Source organism: Vigna umbellata, chromosome 6 (assembly GCF_029865625.1).
Source record: "Vigna umbellata cultivar VRB3 chromosome 6, Vumbellata_1.0, whole genome shotgun sequence".
NCBI lineage: Eukaryota > Viridiplantae > Streptophyta > Magnoliopsida > Fabales > Fabaceae > Vigna > Vigna umbellata.
The window spans coordinates 13,576,593-13,589,578 of NC_142170.1; positions in this window are offsets into that span (position 1 = coordinate 13,576,593).

The following is a 12,986-nucleotide window of genomic DNA, read 5'->3' on the forward strand; positions in this document are numbered from 1 at the left end:
CCAGTTTAATTATCATTATTAATTATTCTTTATCTTCTCAACTTGACTCTTTTAATCTTAATATTATACTAATCTTTCTCTTCTTTAATTTATATTACCGTTCCCTTTTATTCCATCTATGTAAAAAGTACCATCACTACCCGTGGGAATCGTTTCTTCCCATGCACAGGTTCCTGTTTAACATTTTAACCACATTTTTTATTTATTTTTTAAAATCCAATCTAATACAAAAATATTTTAATATCAAATCAGATTGGATCTTCTATTTTCTTTTTACTCCAAATCGATGCTGATCAATAATTATTATTAACTTATTCACAAATTTTAATAATGATTAATTGTTGTCAATTATTCATCGGGTTTAATAACAATTTGTTTGTATACGAGCTGATAACCAGTTTTATATTTTTATATCATACATGGCTTAGCCTATAAACTGGATAAGCTGAATTAATAATAGTTTATGTTTGTTCTAAGGCACGTGCTTTATTACAACTATTTCAAGTTATTTATTATCTTATTACATGTAGACTATGACTATTAAAATATTCTGGTAAACTTTTACAGATTCTTTTTAATATGATTTTTCTCTTAATTTATTGGAGGATTTATTTCTTCTCATATGGTTTAGAAATTCAAGTTTAAACATTTTTCCCCCTTCAATCCTCGTTTTAGAATAAAACTGTGAAGTGAAACTCCAAATTTGAAAACAAACAATGACTCAGATGCAATAATTAATCTTATCAATATTATTTTAACGAACTTAAAGTCATGTTTCATATTCTAGTATATCGTAATAAAAAGAGAGAGCTTAGAAGATAACACTCTTTATCATTATAACTTTTGCAATATAAATAGTTAAGCTTCCATTTCATTAATCAATCCCATATGCAAATATTTTAATAATTTTTTTCGATAAAAAAGAAGAAGTAAATTTAGAAAATAAAATTAGACTATATATATAATTATTTGCACTATAATTTTAATTGATAAAAATAATTTGTTTATTCAAACATGGATACTTAATTGAATATTTAAACGTATACACTTAACTAAAATTTAAGAAATCAAATCTCTTTTTATTTAACAATGGTAAACTTTAATTTTTCGATAAGGAAAAATCTCATTTGGAGTTGATACATGTCTATATTTCAATCCGATTAAGAAAATTAAGCAACTAAATTTCAAAGATTATAATTTTATCCTCTGATACGATGTTGATAAACATGTCTACCTTTCGATTTAATTAGGAAAATTCAACTTATTTCAAAGAATTATATTCTATTGTTTCATTTAGGATTGACCTAAATCTAAGCTGGACATGGATGACCATTGATGAGATCCAAATTTAAAGGTGGAGGAGGTCCAACCAATTTAGGCAACTATAAAGAAAAAAAAAATTGATTCATTATTTTTCTAAATAAATTATTTTATTAATTTTTCAACCACAATAAATCATAAATTTTCAAAGGTCTAAATACTTTTAAAATATCAAATTTATGATATTTTTATTTTTAAAATTATTCTAATAAGTTAAGCTTTAATTTAATTAATAATATATTTAAAAGCATGTGAGTTAGTTTTGGATTTTATTAGAGAGTAATAATTATGTTTAAGTTGAGAAATAGAAAAGGAGGTTAGCTTAATAACTCAAAGATATGTAAATAATGAGTAGATGATTTCTTTTTATTGTAGAAGACAAACTCTAACCTTCCTTGATCCTTACTCTCATTCATTCTTCTTCTTCGTTTACTTCGTCTTCTAAAACCCTAAAACAATATTGTCCCTCTTTTGAGAAAATTCAATCTAAGAGATAACGTAGAACATTAACCTTCAGATTTTTTTACTTTAGGTAAGTTTTGTAACATTTCATCTAATAAATATATTATTATTAATTATCTATAAGAGGTTAAATATAAGACAACAAACACAGATGATAAGCTAATATTATTTAAGACAAACAAATAATTTCAAATTTTCATACACGTTTAATTCATTCGTTAACTCATTATAATAACATAATCAAGTGTCTTAACATATTTCTCAACCCAAGACCTCTCATGTCATCAATAATTGACACAAATATTTATCTTTATTTATAGAATACTCATATGGTAGAATTAGATTACATATTTGTATTTAACATAATTCATTTACTCACAAATAACTATATTTTAAAAAATTAGGTTATTGTCATACCATTAGGTAATTTTTTTTATGACCTATCAGACACTATTCTTTTTTCACAAAATAAGGTAGGTCAGAGAAACCTTCATCAACTCTCACCACATGATATTTTAATTTATGTGATTTCAATATTATTAGAGTTAGGATTGCCTCCTTTAGAAACAAAATTCAATATGTTATCTACAAGCTATTAACATAGTACTTCCTATTATCAAATTACTATGTTCAAATCACATCTTAACGATCAACACATGATTTCATTCATACTTACATTTTTATCTCAAATCTCAATTTAATTCATCACATATTAAATAACATCATTAATTTTATTATTCACCATAACTTATGTATTTGAAACTGTTTTAAAGAATTCCTAAAAAATTTATTCTTTCAACCAAGATCTTCTCTCCTCACTATGAGCACATAAGCTCATCCAGCAAAACAAACATGAGAGTTTTCAAAATAAAGGCTCGACCAACAAGCATACTCACTCGTCCAATAAGACCTGACTCGCTCAACGACTAGCCTCCTATGACCTTTTTGAACTTTTATTAAATTTGGTTTACTTAACAAGAAGATTAATTTTCTCAAATCATTAAAATTTTTATATATAAAAAAATCTTTTAGCAAAGTCAAATTCATCCAATGACCAAGCCACCTAGAGCTCTGGAGTTTTTTATAACAAAAATTTTGTTCAATGAACAATATGCTTCTTTGGTGATTAATTTTGTTCAATAAACAATATTACTATCACTCATATATTAATTTATATATGTAAAAAAATTAGGGTACAAAACCCCTTAAAGTTTAGGTGTTTAATATCTTAGATTAAGATCCTTGAAGTGATTAAAAAGTTATTTTTGGTGTCTTTGCCTCTTTCATTTCATTGACCTCTATTTTTATTAAGTTAACTTTATTTTGAATTAGATGTTGGGTTATGGGATTTACATGTAAAATTTAAAAATCAAAATATTTATAATTTTATTGAATTATTTATTTTTATTTTTTTATCTTTTACTGACTTTGCTGAATTATGATTTAATTGTGATCATTGAATAAGATTTATTCTTCAACTTTTTCAATGGATGAATTAGAAGTTGAGTATGTTATATGATATACAACATGTAAATGGATATGCAATGAGAGGTGTGCGGTGGATTGATGTTGTATGCTAGAATTTTACTGAAGGAAATGTTAAATCAAGTTGTTGATTTTAATAAGTTCAAATTTGATCACTACAAATAAAATGCAAAAATTAACAATAGAATTTTATTATTGAAAAAAATATGTTAATAAAACATAATTTCTTAACAGATTTTATTTATAAATTTTAAAATTTTAATTTTTTTGAAAATTTTCATTAATAATATTTATTAACAAATTAAAAATTTTATTATTATTAAAAATATTCTATCTGATAATATATGTTGATAAAATCTATTAATAATTTAAAATATTTATTTTTAATAAATATTTTTGTCAATAAATTATATCACTAAAATTTTTACATTAGGTTTTAATCATTTCATGATCAAATTCATTAGCAAATTTGTCAATAATTTTTTTAAAATATATATCGATGATTTAATCGGTAATAGATTTTAATCTGTAAATAAGTTCATGAATAATTTAGTTTTTTTAAAAACTTATCGGTAAATCAATTAATATACTCAAATTTATTAAAAAAATTTATGAATTTAGAATTTTTTTTATTACTTTTTAATTGAAAGATTGAATGGTATTTAATTTTGTGATAACTTAAGTTTTGTAAGCATACTTCTAGGTAATAATTAAATTTTTAAATTTTTACTTTTATAATATCTTATTGTAAATTTATCATTTCACAGTGCTTTTACAAATAATTGAGAAAAAATCCCTGTAAAGATAGATTATTTTCTTCAATTAAAAAATATAAATTAAATTGTTCTTATAATTTAAGTAAATATATTAATAAAGAATTACTCGAGAGTTCAAACACATTTTAAAATCAATCTTTCTTCAAAGAAAGGTTATTATTACAAAAATATGATTTATAAATTAATGTTTTTTCATCATATTTGTATATCACTGTATGTTCTAATTTATAATATCAATATTTCTTTAGTGTCCTAATGAAGGAAAAGTTATATATGTTGCAATTTAATACTATAATACTTTCATTTTGTTTTTAATGGTTGCTTGTATATAATACAAAGTTTCAATACAAGACACGTGAAAAAAAAATCATATTCAAAACAAGACCTACAAAATAAAAAATAAAACATATATAATAATGTAATATCATATAAAAAGAAAATAATATAATAAAATTGTGGAAGATCAATCATGAATAATATATCTCTTGTATGGTTTTGGAAAGTTTTGAGTTTCTTTATTTTGTTGGTTTCTCTCAATTTATGAATATAATATTATATCCAAGAAGGGAGTGTATGAATAAGATTAGTGTTCTCAAAATGAATTGTAACACGCGAGTCAATCTGACTCATAGCAGGTTTGAGTCCGGATTGGGTTTGAAAAAATGTAATTTTTTTTATGTGGGATAATTTTTAACTTGGTTCACTTATAATATTATTTTGTGTTTTAATATTATTAGTTAGCATTTTTTTATTATATTGTAGATGATGATAAAAAAGAAGATGTTTCAAGAGAGAGAAATATTATAAATTTATCTATCAATACTCTAGTATTATAAATGCACAAGTGATATAAAAATTATCAATATTAAAAACTTATTTCTTCGCTACATGTTTTTGGATTACGCTTGGATTGTATAATACTTTTTTATTTTTAATTGTTGTTGAAGTTTAACATCATTTTAGTGTGACATTTATTTAGATTTGAATTAAAAAAAATTGTAAATTTTTTATTTAAAAAAAAACTAATAATTAAATGAGCTAGTGAGTAAACCCGTTTATTCCACCAACCCATGGTGGGTTGCGCCGAATTCGAATTTTTTTAGCTCACTAATAAGTAAGCTGTAATAAGTGAGCCGGATTGGGTTGGCTCACTAAGTGACCAACCCGTGGTGAGTCGGACCGGATCGAACCGGGTTACCGTTTTGACAACTCTAAATAAAATATTCATTGTCAATATTACATATATTATTAGGATAATGATTATAGTTATTACAACATCTTATCGTGATTACTAATTCTAATCACTCATATATTTAGTTATTAATTACTATTATCATGATTATTACTAGTTTCGTCATTATGACTGCCTTTAATACGATTTATCATTACTATCTTGTCATAATATCAAACTTTACATAACCTTAATGCTTTAGTTTTGTCTTATTTAATAATTCTCTTATCGTATTTATAAATGTTAATCAAGAAACGAAATCAAAATTACTTTGGAATGAATAAACAATATATAGAAAACATTTCCCACATGAATTACAAAAAATGTTGTTCTTTTAAGCTAAGGAGATATATTAAACTTTTAAACCAATTTAGAACATATTATATTAAAAAATCATGAGACATAACATCCACTTATTTATTATAAACTCATCTTATTAATATAAGATTTTCAACAAATTTACTTTCATCTTATTATATATGAAGTAATTAATCATAATTATTTGAAGTGATAATAACGTCAATTTTTTTAATTATTATTTTATAATTGAAAAATTATTCACAAATTAGTAATTCTAAATTAAAATTTTAGAAATAAACCAATTCATGGAAATAAGAGTATTTAATCAAAAACATTATCAATTGTTCGGATTATATATGTTTTGATATTTCTCTCGTCCTTATGAATTTATATTAAAATGATCAAATATACTAATTTATATCAGAGTTTTTTTCCCTCTTATAACCCCTAATCGTTAGTTTGACTGGTTTTGCCCCTCTTCATGTATTTCTTTTATCGTGATTTATCTTGAAGGTTGGTTAATTGAGTAATTTGCTAAAAATAGTTTAAGGAACATATAGACCTAGCAATTATTGCTTTCTACAATTTTAGTAAAATAACGTTAGGGGTGTTGATTGAATTTTGTTATTATTGTCCTATTTAAAAGACAAAATATGCTTTTTATAATTGAGAGATTAAAATGATTTTATTTTCCTAAAAAATTAATATATCTATACAGATCAAAACAGAATCAGATATATTATGTATGATTTTTCATTATTTTATAATGATTAAAAAGTATTGTATTTAATCATTTATTATAGATAAAGTGGTTATACATTCACGAGTGATAACAAAAAATTTGGTATCCACCATATCTGTGAATAAAATATAAGATAATATTTGTAAATATTTATTACTACCATTTTAATATCGGTTTATAACTAAATTAAATATAATATCATATTATTTGTATGTATGAATGTTTATTATTTAAAAAAATTAAAATTTAATTTATATTTTATTAAGTTAAATTTAATTAAGTTAAACGTAATTTATATTTTATTTGATTAAATTTAATTAAAATTAAATTTTAATTTATAATATATTTTATTTTTTTGTAATTTTATTTTAAAAGTTCATAAAATATTTTTTGAAATATTTGTGAATATTTATATATTTGTGAATATTTTTTAAATAGTCATGTAATGAATAATAGAGTGAGTAAAGGATAAATTTTGTTTGGTTGTAAATAGACACTATCTCTGTTTTGGTGGACCCGTTATTATTCCTTATGCTTATGCAGCGCAATGTTTCTGTTTGGGTGTGTGTGACTTTACGTGGCTCACCGTCACTGAATTCTGTACCTGCCACCCATTATTCATATTATTTCACACCATCAATAATTCCAATAATTAAAACGTTCAAACAAATATATAATTTATAAGGATAACTCGTTTAGTTTAATCCTTATTTTTAATGTTAAATTAATATTATCATTACCAACTCTCCTACACATTTTTTAGAATAACGACTTCAATAATTTCAAGATTATCTTTTATCATTTGAATCTAAGTCGAGTTGTCATTGTCCTTCCTATTTTATTATTATTATTATTACTATTATTGCACCTTTTGGATCTGATTTTAAAATATCTTAGAAAATAGGCTGAAAGTATCGACGTCGAGAATAAAAACTAGAGATTGAAACACGTTAGAGTTTTGAGTGGGGACCACCATTTATCTTTTCTGAATTATCTTTTATTAGATTTTCCAGTATGATTAAAATAACCTATCATTGTATTCACTCACAGGTCAGCAATGCGCTGTTATTGGAGGAGTTGTTGCTTTCACTTTATTTTATAGGAGAAAATAAAATCTAGTTTTATTCTAAAATAACTTTTATATTCAAAAGATTAATTAATTGAAATAATTAAATATTAAAATAATATTGTTGCTGTTATTGGTAACTCTTATGAAGGGTATCAAATTTGAAAGTTTAAGTCACAGTAAATTTGATTCGTAACTTAATTGGTAAACTCAATTGGTAAATTCGTAAAAATTTAATTTTGATAAAAAAAATTATACAAATAATATTTTAATTCAAATAAATCTACAAAATTATATAACTTTAATTAAATAAAATTTATAAATATATTATTCATAAAAATAAATATTATAAAATATAAATACTTGGATTATTGTCAATAATTTTGATGCATTTCACTAAATATATAATAAAAGAAGAATTGTAGCACTGATAAGGACTTTGATTTTATTGTTTAGAAAAACAATTTCTTCTACCTATTGTTTAGAAAAATAATTTATTTTACCTATTACAAACCAAAATAGTGCTCAAGCTCACGACTTTGTTAGAAAAAAAGAACTTTACTCAACAGTAAGTGACGTAGTGGGAAAGAGGCGAGACCAGTATGCACGGCAGCGAGCGTGATGGCGAACGCGAAACAGACATGGAGACGACAACAGAACGCAGATGGAGCATGAACGAAGTGCAATCGAGAAACCCTAAACCTCAGAGGCAGAGGGACGCGATGGCGATGGTTATAGGGAGAGAGAAGGACGCGAAAGATAATAACAATCAGGTCATGAAACCCTAAATCTCAAACGACCTCATTTTTTTTTTATTTTTTCTTTTTCAAACTTGTAAAATCATTCCAAACTCACATTTCTACACTATCTTATCAATTTTACAAGGAAGTTAAAGAAAAAACGGGTTTCCTTCCAAATTAACTCGGATGTGATGTTAAACTACGTGATCATACATCAACGGTTGGGATTCTTTACATGTAAATGGATGAGTCCAACACATTATTGCGTGGACATGAAAAAAAAAAAGTTAGTTTGATAATTGCGATTGGTGAAGAAGAAGCATGACAGTGACGGTGCGTGTAAGGACAAATGGAAGGTATCTACTAAGAAATTAGGGATAAAGTATAATAATAAACCAAACACGTGTCACGCTGTAAATGGAAATCATTTTGCTACTCTGGAAGATGTTGAAAAAAGACAACCATGGACCCATCATGTGATGTTATCTTGTTATCATATTGTTTATCCAAACTCGTGATATTCGTGTCTGTATTCTATTTTATTCGTACTACCAAACACACATTATATTATTATTATATTCATCCTCGTGCTCCACGTTAATTTTTTTTGATTTCTTTATTCCTCGTTATTATGTTATTTAATTATATAAACTTCGTTCCTATCAACAAATCATTTTCTATAATTATTGTGCCACGTAAACTACATTCTTATTATTTAATAAGCATTATATGTATATATAAGAGACTAAGGAAATAATAAAATATATTAATTAACCTAAATATTGTGTTTTTTTTTATGTAAGAATGGAGGAATACTATATTCACATCTCTAAAACAATGCATTTTTTTTATATTTAAACATAAAAGAAAGAAAATTGTAATTTAAAAAAAATTGATGATAAAAATATAATATGTTAAATTTTATGTATTAAGTTATGGAAAGTATGGTTAAATTTTAATATATTTTTAACTTTGGGAGGACAAAGGTGTGACAAATTGTCGATGAGAAGTTATATAAATAAAAATTATACTTTTACACTTTTTCAAACAAAAGCATTCATTTGACAACTCAATATAATATTATATTTAAATTAAAAAAAAAACAAAAGAAAGATAATTAAAATACAATTTTATGAAAGTATTGTTTTATTGGTGGTGTCACGAATCATATTTATATAAAAGCAAAGCATGTGCGAAATTGTTTTTCGGATGCATTCATATCTAGAACTGTTAACTTCGTCGACATTATTTTACTTTTATATTTTAAAAGCATGGCCTCATATTTTTTAAACATTTTTTTTTACTAATTTAATGTCAATTTATATCACATTTATTACATGTGATATTAAAATATAATTGATATCTTTATATATATATATATATATATATATATATATATATATATATATATATATATATGAATTTACTATCTTATGTCATCTTTTTAAGTTTTAAAATTAAGAATATTTAAATAATTTTTTTTTATTTTAAATTTAAAATAAGAATTATTAAAATACTCATGTATTTAAAGTATTTTCTTTTTAAGTATAGAAATTTTTTTGTCAATTAAAATATAATACACTTTAAGAGATTATATAAATTAACAAATTATATATATATATATATATATATATATATATATATATATATATATATATATATAACTTTTTTAACTTCATATAATTTTTTTCAAAATAAAGAATAAGGAATTGGTGTTAATATAAGTGAAAAAAAATTATATATTTTGTTTTGTTTTTAACTTTTTATGATGTTAATCTGGTTTTTAGTATTATTTGAGGTTTTTAATCAACGTGTTAATTTATTGGCAGCAAAAGTTTTTATAATTGATAAAAGAGAGATAAAGTTTAAAAATAAAGTATCAAAATAAGACCTTAAAAAGTAATATAATAAAAAAAATAAAAGGAAGTTAACTAATTAAAATATTAACGGTATTATATGAAGAAAGCATTTATGCGACTGTTGTGAGACGCGTGTCTGTTTTTTCTTCTTTTTGTTGAATCAGTGAAACAACGTAATAGAAAGTGTCTGTGTAATAATGTTTTTTTTTTCCTTTTAATTCATTATATATATATATATATATATATATATATATATATATAATGAAAAATTTACTTATATAGTAAATAAAATTATTTATAATAAAATTGTAAATATTATATATTTATAGTTATAAAAATAGCACTTTTTTTATTTTTTTATTATTATAAAGAAACTAAATACACATATTATTACGTTTCACTGGAAACATATAAAATAATTTTTTGCTTTTATATAATTAAATTTTAAATACAAATTTTTGAATATATAATTGTACTAAAATATTAAAAAATGATTTGTATATAAAATTATTTTAATTCTTAAGAACTTCTTCTGAAAATACTAAAATTCAATTTACCATTAAATGTATACAAAATTCTTTCATATGAATTATATTTTCTGTCTTTGTATACTTTTTTTGTCTTCTCACTCCACAATAAATGATAAAATACAACTGAAAATATTTAATAATTCATTCTTATAATAAAATGACGACAAAAATAGAATATATTTTATAATAAAACTTGTAATAAAATAAGCAAATTTTCCTCGTATTATCGAAATAAAAATATTTTGCGTTAAAACAATAATATTCTTATTAAAATTTGATGATCCAAATTAAACTAGCATGACCATTGATCGATTTGATTGTGATTTGATTTAGTTTGACAAAAACAAAATCAAGACACAACAATCAACCAAGTAGCAGTGTGTTCGATTTGATTTTATCCTAACATAAACCAATCTATTTTATAAAAGTCTTAATTTACACGTGTAGTGGGGGAGACTAAAAATGTATTAGTTGTTCAAAAATCATCTTAGACCGACTAAACAAAGACATATTAAAGAAAAAAAATATTAACTTATGTATTTGAAATTAAAATAAAATTAAAAAAGAATAAAAAAATTTTACGAGAAAAGATAAAACTTTGTTATTTTATTTACGGTGTTAATTGAAAACTTATGGAAGAAGTATATCCACAAGCAAAATAATAATTTAATACTGATAAAGAATTTAACTAATTGACTGTAATTAAAAAACATTTAATTTGATAGTGTTAAATTTCACTTTTAAATTATTTTACTATTGATGAATCATTTTTTTTTTCAAATACTTTCTTTAATTCTTTTTTTTCCACGTATCATATGTCAACATTTTTGTTCAAGGAAACATTTATAATAATATTTTACTATTAAATTTTACAATTCAAGGAAACATTTATAAGATCCAATAATATTTTACTATTAAATTTTACAATAAACCAGATATGATCTTCATAGACATTTATTTCTTATTGTTTTTTAAAATCTATGGTTTAATGTTTTTTTTTTATATTCTCTCTTGAATAAAACACAATTCTATTTGATGGATTTTCGTCAGACGAAGTTTCTAAGAAGGCGATGAAGTATATAATGATCTGGATTAATTAAAATTTAGTTTTGATAAGTAGCTTTATGCATGTTGGTGTTTTATGTTCTTTCCGTTTGAATAGTGATTAAGAGAATATATTTTTAGTGTTATGGAAATATATTGGAAGAGATGTCTAAATGATTTGTTGAATACAACACACATTGATTTTGGTAATTGAGATAAATAATTCGTCTATGGTGATTATTTTAACATAGGGATTGGTTGAAATCTAATATTCTGTGAATCAAATACTAGAGGTTGAGAAGTTGTAACAAAATCATAAAATCATGTACATAATATGTGTATGACTCAATCACACGAAATAAAATATTCTACAAGCAAATGATTAGCAATTACAAAGTATTTATCTATTATAAAAAAACTAGTGCAATTAGATTTTTTTTATCTAAAAGACAGATCAAACTGCTCGATAACTATAAAAACACTTCTAAATCCATATGAAACAACACAAACACAATCACGATAAGATCACTAATCAATAAATACTAGTAAAGAAAATTGAAACCATACATGTAAGTCCAAATGGGTCACATTAGAGGTGTCAATTTGACCCATGATCCCGGGGCTAGCCCTAACCCACTCTTGAAAAAGCCCCCTCTTAAGAAGCCTCTCAAATGGGGGCCAAAAAAAAGCCCCAACCCCCAAAGTCCCCTCTCAAGGGGGTTAGGGTCAGGTTAAGATGGGTTTAGCCCACTAAATTTTTTTTGGAAACTAAACTTCAACATTCTTAATAGTAACTATTAAAAGTACTAAATTTTATATTCATGTAATTGATTTCTTATTTCAAATTATTAAATAAAACTAATTAATTATAGTATAATAGAATATTTAATATTCAAAATAACCACTTTTTTAAATAATTAAAACAATTGCAAATCACACACTTAATTTTATACAAATAGTATTACAAATTTATTTTACTGAAATATTATAAAAATGCTTTATTTTGCTGTCCATTTTAATAAAATTATGTCTTATGTTGCAGACACCAATTATTAGAAAATTATATATAATTAGTAATATCAAAATAACCCCAAAGAGAGATAATAACATATTAATTTGATTTAATATTTGCACTGCTTTTACAGTTCTTAAAAAGAATCATTGTTTTGTTTCCTCGACTTCTAAAATATCACTAAATCTGCTTTTAATTATTTAAAATTAAAAATAATTCAAAAATTTATTATCTAAATTTTTTTGATCAAAAATAGTATTAATATTTTATGTGTAAATTAAACTTAGGTTTTATTTTGTTTTTTTCTCTCTGATAATCTTTTCTCAAAATTACCATAAGATATATTATAAAAAGAAAGTTAATTTCTTAAAAATTTATAAGAAAATGAAAATTTTAAATAGACCTAAAGTACTAAAGAA